This window comes from Myotis lucifugus, unplaced genomic scaffold, assembly GCF_000147115.1.
Source record: "Myotis lucifugus unplaced genomic scaffold, Myoluc2.0 scaffold_14, whole genome shotgun sequence".
Lineage (NCBI taxonomy): Eukaryota > Metazoa > Chordata > Mammalia > Chiroptera > Vespertilionidae > Myotis > Myotis lucifugus.
The window spans coordinates 11,381,436-11,391,836 of record NW_005871062.1 but is presented as its reverse complement, the minus strand read 5'-3'; the positions used below and the strand labels follow the sequence as shown (position 1 = coordinate 11,391,836).

At 46.9% G+C, this 10,401-nt stretch overlaps 1 protein-coding gene across 5 annotated transcripts in view; it reads left to right on the top strand.

Moving 5' to 3' along the window:
* Positions 1-1,611: 1,611 nt before the first annotated feature.
* The window catches only part of B3GNT5 (UDP-GlcNAc:betaGal beta-1,3-N-acetylglucosaminyltransferase 5), a 16,862-nt gene continuing 8,072 nt past the window's right edge, over positions 1,612-10,401 (top strand). The window contains exons 1-2 of one of the 5 annotated variants that reach the window (XM_014452314.2): positions 1,612-2,527; positions 6,959-7,055. The gene's annotated coding sequence lies outside the window, so the exon portion shown is untranslated. Of the gene's footprint in view, positions 2,928-3,208; positions 3,266-5,919; positions 6,320-6,958; positions 7,056-10,401 lie in introns of those variants that run through there. The other 4 variants (XM_023750640.1, XM_014452313.2, XM_014452315.2 and 1 more) reach the window with 4 other exon arrangements.

Below are 10,401 nucleotides of genomic sequence, written 5' to 3'. Positions count from 1 at the left end.
TGACACCGTCTACCCAGCCCGAGGATTGCCGAGCTCGGCCCTTCACGCACTAATTGTTATTGCAGTCAGTCCTCACTGCACCCTTCCAGGCAGGAACGGCCTGTGGTGTAGAGAAGGTGGGTCACTTGCCCAGATCCTGTGGCCAGCAGGAAGGAGGTCAGGATTCCAGCCCATCCCTGTTAGCTCAAGCTTTGCATGAACACTCAGCAGTTTTAGAACACAGCCTGTGGTGTGTCTGAGTAGGACAGGGCCTGTACAGGGTCTGTGAGGACATCTGCCTAAGAGAATCCAGAAGGTGCAAATTACCCAAAGCAGTCAAGCCTGGCTCTGTCCACACACTTCAGTGGTGTTAGGTGCTAAGCGGATCAGCTATGAAAACTGCTTCTCCATTATTTCAGCGACGCATGCTTCTTTCTCGGGTCTCTTGCTCCCACCATCTCCTAGGTTCTCTTGTACTTGGGGTTCAAGTCTTCTTTCCCAACAAGTTGTGAGACATGCCCTTCTGCCTTATTCTCTGGTCCTGTCTCCCACATCTGCTTCTCCTCTGCTCTTTCTCTGCCCTATCTTATTCTTGCTAAATCTAACATGCAAATTGCAATTCCTCTCATTTTTTCCAGTACATTCTGCTGTTCTCTAGTGCTCTGTGAAGCAAATTCCTGATCATAGTGGTTTTCGTTCACCAGCAGCGACTGTGGATAAAGAGGGCAAGGCGACCCTGTCTTCCTTCCTTGAGATGGTTAAATCAGCATCACCACTATCATCTAGTCTTGTTTCTAATTAATTTCAATTTTTCATGCATTTCCTCCCAGTTAAATAAATTGAGGGCTCCGTTCTTAGCCATCAAGCCTATCATTCTCTTTCTCCCCCTCTGAGGTGGGATGGGGAGCCAGCCTGGGATAGGAAATCCTCCCACATGAACAAAGGAGCCTTCCAGACTGTTGCCCTCTTCCCTGTGTGGGCACCCCAGCAGACGTTCTGGGCTACTCTATTCATTCTCATCTCTCATCCACCCCCTCTTTCCACGCCGCCCCCTCCCCCCCGCCCCCAACAAAAGCCACACACATCCTCTCATCGATCTCCTGACTTACACTGGAAATGATTTACCTGCCTGGGGCATCTAGTTCCATATGAGATGATATGAATATGTGATTTGCATGTATATATCAATGTTCTGGTCACTTTGTATTTCTTGTGAAACAGTCCTCTGGGTTTGTGCATGTGGAATGCTCTGCGGCTGACACATGGACCTATGTGAGCCTCGCTCCACATGGCCTGAACGGAATATAAAGGTAACTGAACATTTGCCCATAGGTATGGCATACACATATGACAGATGGGAAGAATGTATGTGAAATTAGTCAGGATTTTATTTTGCATAGGCAAAGAAGGGAGGTGATTTGCATAGCATGAACAATGAGTCAGTTTCCTTATGGGTCCCTGTCAGTGACCCCCTTACAAATCACATTATATAAATATTTCTGTCTGTGTTCTGACATACATATGGCACTATAACCTCTGAGTGGATAATAGCAGTTCTGAGGCATTCTCTCTATGGGATATATATATATATATATATATATATATATATATATATATAAAATTGGATGACTCAAAATAAGCTAAAGGGCTTACAGAAAGCAGTTATAAACCATCTGGAAAATTTAATTTGAAATAACAGGTACAATACTGTAATTACAATTTCAAACTCGGATTCAGTAATGTACTTTGAACCCATTACCTGTCTTATTCCTTTTACAATAAGAAACGCAAAGCTTTTAATTTACTTGATGTGGATTAATCTTTTTTTTCTCATGTTCAGAAATATGTACAATTACAAAATCGTTCAAAGTATTAATGACAATGTTAAATGATGATGTTTGCTAAGTGATAATGCTTGTTCTATAAGACGGCTGGAACATCTGAGGAATAAGAAACCAAACACATAAAGGATTTAGTTACCCTCTCCTTCAGTGGAAATTTACATTCTTCTGATTTTTGTCTAGAGGTGCGCATTAAGTACTGTGAGCAAGAAAAGCAGCTCCAAGACATACATGTGGATTCTGGCTCACAGTCGATCATCTGAGGACATGTCCTCAATTAACTAACGAGGCGCCGGGCAGCACTTCCCGGAGTGGCCTTGCACCCATTGGGACTGGATCCGGTGGGACCTACCCATCGACAGCAGCACATCATCACCACCACGCGGGTGGTGGCGGAGGGGCAAGCAGGCTGGGCTTCGCAATGACCCACGACGCCAAGAGGTGCAGGAAACTCGCGCCCGCAGACCGCGCCGTGGGAGAGCCTCCCGGGCGCTGCGCCCCCGCCCTCCGCCCGCGCCCCTGATTGGGTCCGCTCTCATCTGCCCACTCCACTCGGCTCCCCGAGGAGGAAGCCAGCGAGTCCGGCCCAGGCCTTGCCCCGGATCAAGCGGGCACGTTTTGTTTCTGAGGCCAAAAGGCCTTTGCTGCGATGTCGGGAGGACAGCCGACCGCCGACTTGGGAGTTTAAGGAGCCGGGCTCGGAGTTGGTAAGTTGTGCTGGAGGCGCTCTTTGAAATTCAGCTGGGCTTGGAAGGAAGCTCCTTGGGGGCGGGGGCGATTCCCCTCCCTGCCTTGCATTTTTTAAAACGAACCGCTGGGGTGAAGCTTTAGTTTTCCGTGGCGTTTCCTTCTTTTGTCACGGAGGCTCCTGGCATCAGCGGTGCGCCGGGAGCTCTTTCTGTCCCGGCTCGCGCTGGGAACAGTTGCTCTGAACAAGGAAATAAAATGATGGGGCAGCGGCTGAGGCAGCTCAGCCGAAACTTGCCTCCCAGAGAGGAGTAGCCGCCGCTCGCTCCGAACGAATGGCTTGCTAGTCTAACAGATTGTATCTCCTCGTGGAACTGTATTGAGACCAGTCGCTCCAGGGTAATTAACTAGAGATCGACGGTACGATTTTTAAAAATTGCTCTACAGCCGACGGCGTCCGACATGGGGTGACCCTCCCACCCCGCCACGGGGGGAAAAGGGGGTCCTCCCGCGCTGACCACTGAATGGGGGAAGCGCCAGCGCGCTTCTGGGAAACCTCAACTCCCTGATGAGTTGTTCTTTGTGCCCGGGAAGCGGAGACCGAGAGCAGCTCCAGGTCCGCCGTCCCGGCTCGGGCCGCCCAGCCTGCGCCCCGCCCCTGCGCGGCCCCGCCGCGCCCGCCGCGCCGCCGCAGGGAGCAGCCCGGGACCAAGGAAAGGAGGTTCGCAGTCTCTTCTGTCCGCCCCGGACCTGACGAGGTTTCTTAGGGCGGGAGGGGAAGGTGGCGAGGAGGTGAGGGCGCGCACGTTCGGGAGGGCGGCTGCAGGACTCCAGGTTGGAGTGCGCGCCGGGTCGGGCGCGCGGCTGGGCGTCGGGAAGCGGGAGCGGCCCCGCGCGCCACGGGGTCGGGCCGGGGCCGCGGGAAGCGCGGCGGGGAAGGGGGGCGCGTTTCCTCCCGAGCGCCTTTGTTCGCTGCTGCTTGGGGCGGGCGCCGACCACCGGGACCCCGGGCCGAGCCGCCGCCCCGGCGCTGCCGGCGCAGTGAGGCTGGGGGGCGCGGAGCTCCGCTGGGGGGTAAGTTTCCTGGGGGGTCTGGCGGGTTCCCCTACCCGAGGGAGCTCCGGCGAGGCGCCCGCCGCGCCCCGCTGCTGAGACCCGCCCGAGCGCGGGAGACCCGAGGCCTCCGATTTCGGCGGGGGTCCCCCAACCTTGCGCTGCCCCGAGGCTGCGGGGGTGAATTCGGGTAGGAAGCTTGCGTCGCGGTGGAAACTAGGAACCGCCAGACTGAGGAAGCTTGCGTGGCTGGGGAAATGGAGACGAGGAAGTGGGCCGGCTGGGGGGAGTGGGGAAGGAGACCTCTTCCTAGCGGGAAGGTCTCTGCCACTCTGTGGTTTTTTTGTTTTGTTTTTTTACTCTGCTGAATTTTATTTTGCACCCCAAAGTGACATACCATATAGGTGGACGTAGCAACTTTTCCTCTGACTCTGACTACACACCCTATCTTTTTGCTTTCCCCGTGCTGGTTTTCATAGATTATAGATCATGTTGAAGAGACACCTACGTTGAAGTTACACAGTGGTGGGTGGGGGCTTGTGGCTCATATTTAGGGTAATTCTCTGATGAAAGGACAGCTATTAGAATTGGACTTGGTCCTCTGTGTCTTTATTTTGGGAAACGTTGCCTGGTCCCGATGGGGGAGGGGAGAGAGATGTGAGAAGTTGACACTGACCCAGAAAAGGATGGCTGAAGGTAGTTGTATGAAGCAGTGGCGCTGAAAAGGTCCCATCCCGAACTTCCTGAAAGGGGACTGGTGATGAGCAGTTAAGGTTTTACTTTCTCAAAACAAACTTATGGTAGATTTTATATCTTGTCGCAGGGCATGGGGCGCTGCTTTTTGGGGGTCAACTCTTTTATTTTAAAGCAAGATACACTCAATATCTAAAATATTTCCTGTATATACTGAAAATGAGCCTTCTCTCCCCCGCTCCTTCTCTCTCCTGCTCCTTCTCTCTCCCGCCCTTTCCCCTGTCCCACAGACTTCTCCTTGAGTATTTACTGAGCACCCTCCGAGGGTGAGGCTGACTCTAACCCACATGAGTCCTCTGGGGGCTCACCCTGACACCTTAACATAGGGATGAGTCCTATGACAGGGGAAGGTCAAGCCAAGCGCAGAGAAACTGTTCTCCAGGAAGTGAGAAATGAGAGATGATTACAGACAGTAGTCTGGGGAGGGCCTGGGTTGGAGCAGGGGTTGAGTGGAGGGGGGCAAAAAAGGAAGAAAATGAGAGACATCTGTCATACCGTCAACAACAACAACAACAAATGTGAAAAAGAAGAAAGAGGCATACATGATATTGGACATAGTGCTTTGCCCCCTCCCCACAAAAAAAAAAAATCTCAAAAGGTGAAGAATTTTCAAAATAAAGTGTAGGCTATAGCAAATAAACTTTATATTTCACTAAAGTGGAGATCGAGTTTCCCTTTTATAAAAGACTGATTCAAATGATGAGACTGTAGGAAAAGAAAATAACTTTCTCTCAAATATAGCACAGGTTGAATCATAACTCATGGGTTTTGAAATGGGTCATCTTTTAAAATGGGTCACTTTGGCTAGAATCATTGCACTTGGTGACTTTCAAATTGTAAAAGTAGAGTTCTTTCTGAGGATCAGCTGCACTAGAATCTACGTAACAAAACAGGACATGGTAGTAGAAAGAAACCGGGAGAAATTCAGAAAGAACAGTGTAACTCTAGACCAGTGGTTCTCAACCTTCCTAATGCCGCGACCTTTTAATACAGTTTCTCATGTTGTGGTGACCCCCAATTTCATTGTTACAAATTGTAATTAAAGCATAGTGATTAATCACAAAAACAACATGTAATTATATATGTGTTTTCCGATGGTCTTAGGCGACCCCTGTGAAAGGGTCGATCGACCCCCAAAGGGGTCGCGACCCACAGGTTGAGAACCGCTGATCTAGCCGATCACAGTATGTATACACAGGGTGAGGCAAAAGTAGGTTTACAATTGTTTGTATAAAAAATAATAAAATACTTAATAAATAATAATACAAGACTAAACTCTGTTTCTTGTATTTACAACTGTAAACCTACTTCTGTCCCACCTCGTACATAGGTATAAATATCTTATCATGTTTAAAGATAAGAAAATTGGTCTAGTGCAGCCGTGGGCAAACTACGGCCTGCGGGCCGGATCCGGCCGTTTGAAATGAATAAAACTAAAAAAAAAAAAGACCGTACCCTTTTATGTAATGATGTTTACTTTGAATTTATATTAGTTCACACAAACACTCCATCCATGCTTTTGTTCTGGCCCTCCGGTCCAGTTTAAGAACCCATTGTGGCCCTCGAGTCAAAAAGTTTGCCCACCCCTGGTCTAGTGAGATGACCAAACTTTTTTTTAAATCCTCACCTGAGGATATGTTTTTATTGATTTTAAAGAGAGAATGGGAGAGAGAAACATGGACTGGTGGCCTCCAATAGGCGCCCCAACTGTATGCACCGAACTACGTATCCTGACCAGGGATCGAACCTGCAACCTAGGTATGTGGCCTGACCGGGAATCGAACCTGCAGCCTTTTTGTTGTACAGGTTGATGCTTCAACCAACTAAGCCACCCAGCCAGGGCAAGATAATCACACTCTGAATAAACAAAAGTGATTTTTTACATTTTAATGCCGGAAATTCAGAGGCTGACTTTGAATTTACGATTATCGTCCATAGTGAAGGCTTTGACACTCTCAGAAGCCAGTTTTCTACAGAAAGGAATGAATGTTCTACCAAGTCTGCAGGTAATAAGCTTCCCAGTTCAAAATACTATTACATAGCTTAAGATCCACCTAAGATTTCACATTTTATTCCTTTCCTCTAATTCTTTCTACAACTTTCTGATAGTTCTCTAGACAAAGTACGTTAAAAGGTTGACTGAAATCAGGTTTCCTCCATAATGTACAGGGTCTTATAACCTTTGGCTTTGCCATCATCATTAAAATGTATTTTTTAAGGGCTTGTGGAAACCATATTGTTCTTTCCTGTCAAGGACAATAGAAGACCGTGGTTAGATGTTAGTAGTAAGTGCCCTTAGCAATCAGATCAGTATTTTAAAAAACTCATATCTAGTGAATATTTTGCTAGAAGAATATTAGGAGTTTATCTCATCATTTTTAAAGGAAAATAATCCCAAAGACTATCAGCTATCTGCTGTCTATACCATCACAGTAAAGACCCATGAACAATTTCTAGAGAAAGGAAATTAGCGTACACCTGATCTGCACCATTTTTTGGCAATAAATTATCTCAAAGGATCTTCAGAAAACACTGTGTGGTATACGGTTTGGAGACAAGTCAAGATCATGTGACCAGTAAGTGGAAGCACCACTTTTGTTCATATTCTGAAACTCTTGGTTGCTTCACTCTCTTGCCTCCATCAGGTGGAGTCCAGGCTGCACCAGAACGTTTACTCGCTCTGGTAATGGATACACGCTGGAAGCATCACTGAAGCCTTCCCGGCATCCCACCTACCACACAGTAAGTGAGGAAATTAATATTTGTTGAATTAATTAACTGTAGGCATTATCTACTTCCAGGGCTGCCCAGCATAATGCCTGAAGCAGGGTAGGTGCTTAATAAGTGGTAATTAACTTATTATAATAAGTGTTGACTAGCTGAGACAGAACTGTATTATATATACACATTGCGTTTTACACCATTATTTTTGTACTCTGTAGTCCTTCAATCAAATGTTGTTTCCCAAATATAATGTCCAGAACAGGGCATATGAACTGCCTTCGGACAACAGGCTTATATGTATAGTTTATATAATAGGTTTATAATGGGTTAGATTGTCAACTTATTTCTAAATCACTAGCTTTTGTATCAGAATTTGACCTCAGCTTTGTATGACTCGTTCATTTCATCCAATACTTATTCAGCAAATACTTGCTTAAATCATGCCCTCTGAGTCCTATACTTTTTCTCCTTCCCTCCTTCTCACCTCTTTTTTTTTTTTAAGCCTCCTTTGCCACTTTGGCTCCCCTCCCTTAAATACCCTAATCTTTTTTTGTGGAGGAAAGGCTTTATACACCCACAAAGGACATGGACTCACCAGGTCCCTGGGTGCTCTGGAATCAAGAAAAGGAAGGAGGAAAAGTAGAGATGGAGGGTCAGGAAAGGGGTATGTTACAAAGGAAGTGAGAACAAGCTCGGACAAGATGCAGGCGGGAGGGAGCAAAACATAAGTGACTCCAAACTTCACACAGTGAAGCAGATTCTTTGCCTTCTTGGGCCGCTTCTCTTGGCCCTGCCCCACCTGCTCCCCTGCCCTCCCATCCTGATGGGAGCTCCTGGAAGGGCAGCCTTGCCAGGGCCGGGAAGGAAGGGCAGGAGAGGAGCTCAGGGAGGGACCAGGGCCTCAGCTAGAATTTATGAGGTTACGTGGTGAACCCCAAGTCTCGGGACTTCAGTTTCTTCTTCAGCAAAATGGGGAGATGATTTCTCCCTCATAGGTTGTTGTGAGAGGTAAAGGGTTCGTACATGTGTAAGGCATTCCGAACGTGCCCGCTGTACAGTAAACACACCCATGTTAGCGACTGTTGCTAGAGTGGGCAACGGAGAAGTTTGCTCCTTAAGTGGGCAAGCACAAAACAAGAACTGTGTTTAAAAGAGCAAACAGCCCTGTCAACCAGCAGCTATGCTCAAGAATGAATACAGAAGGCCAAGCTTAGAAAGGCAAATGTTTGACCTTTACGAGGCCTACTTTATAGTTCAGCTTCTTTGTTTGTTTCAAATTATGTATACTCAGACTCGTTACTGGAAATTTTTAGTGACTTTTAATATAACTCCTGGAATATAATACTATCTGCTCTGTAGTCCTGTGTTACCAGTTTCCTTAGCACCTGTCTTTACTTAGGTCCTGTCTTTGTTTGTTTGTTCACTTGGTATTTCCCTGTCTTTATTTTTCCCATAACCAGCAAACAGAAATCTATACCTTTGTGTGACTTATAAAGAAGCATATAACTGAGTTTACATGGATGAGGCTTATTACTGGATTCACATGGTTGGTTTTATAACCTCGCTCTTTCTCTGTCCCACATCCATGCTTGCTGTGTTGGCATTGAACGACTTTCGACCAACACTGAATCAAGAATTAACTCTTTAAATGTATTCTTTGTGGAGGGATAACAACTCCAAATAACTTCTAATCTTTGTCCAAGGTTTGAGCAAAAGTTTCATAGCTACTTACAGCCACAAAAACACCTAAAGATAACTGTTGGGACTAATATTATTAGAGACTAATATTAGAAAAATATTAGAATTTTTTACAGGCCTTATGTTAAAAACAATTAATTATTTTATTGCTGAGAGAGAGAGAGAGACTAACATTGATCAGTTGCCTCCTGCACGCGCCCTGATTGGGGATCAAACCCACAACCTGGGTATGGGCATCAACCCGGAATCGAACCCACCACCTTGTGTACGGATGATGCTCTAACCAACTCAGCCACACCAGCCAGGGCAACACCCAATTTGATTAAATAATAAAATAAAAGTGAGAGAATATGTGAGTTGTGTATTCAAATTTCAGATTGCTTCCTTCCTTCTTGAGCAAATAAAATAGGTAAAGAGTACTAAACAGAAACCAGTTGTGTTTCTCAGCACAAGTTACTACAACTAATGTGATAAGAAAAATCTATGGGAATCAAATTATAGCCTTTCCAGTAAATTCAGGGCTTTTTATTCCTGAGTTCTTTTAACATGGCAGTTTGGCTCCTAAGGATTGGTCCTAGCTATGTTTAACAGGGAGGAGAGGATCAGACAAGCCAGGTAAAAATTCTTGAAATGTAAAACAAAATGTAAAGGTGGGACAGAAAATATCATCATTTTTCCTTTTGTGTTATGCCCGGACAGGAAACAAAAATTGTGTTTCACTGGGACTTTGGCATAAAAGTTTAAATGTAAAAGGTACATAGTACTTGGGCTTTTTAAGAAAAATTGCAGCTTTCTGGAGGAGCATCATTAGTTCAAAATCATACTTGCATCACTTCAATGATCCTGGCCCTGACCTTCAGTATATGCCTCAGGGAATGGAGGGGGCAGGAGCCTGGGAATCCGAGACACACATGGGAATGAGAAGCTGACAATGTGTGACTCTTCTCCTATCTCAGTGAGGCAGGAAGTAAACGCATCAGCTAAGAGTGAGGAAGACAGACCTCAGAGAGGGGAGACTTAGCATGGCTGGTGAAGAGACTGGGAGAGGGAGAAGGTCGGGACAAGTGAAGGACAGTCACACAGCACGGAGTGCCCTGCCCACAGCTGGGTGTGGCCATTGGCAGGGATGCTGCCTGCGGGTGTCACACCTTCCCCAGCAGCCTGGCGGGTGTTGTAGGAGCAGAGAAGACGGGGGTGACCTGAGGTCTGGGGCTGTTGGGGTGGCAGGACGGGAACCGAGGAGAGGAGGGCGAAGGTGCCAGATGGTTCCTCATCCAAGGCAGGGAGGTGGGTCAGGAGCTCGCTGGGTGGGGTGAGGGGGTTGGGGGCAGGGAGAGGTGGGCAGAGTGTTCTAGATGAATATATAGAGGTGGTGGTTGAAGATGAGTGTACTGGAGAGTATGTGTACTTGAGTTTAGAATTTAGAGGGAATGAAGTTCCAAGCGAAGCCATGTAAAGAAAGTGTGTAGCGGGGAGGAAATGTGAACACAGTGGTGCATACATCATAAAATAAGGCTTCCTTAAGCTTCTGAGTGTCTTCTTTATGCTCAGAGCGCCCACCGCATCTTCAGTCCCGCGTGCCTCCATCTCATGACCTGCGGGACTTCTCTACCCGCTGTGTCCGCCAGCACCTCACACTCAATACAAATCTAAAACCGAACACGTC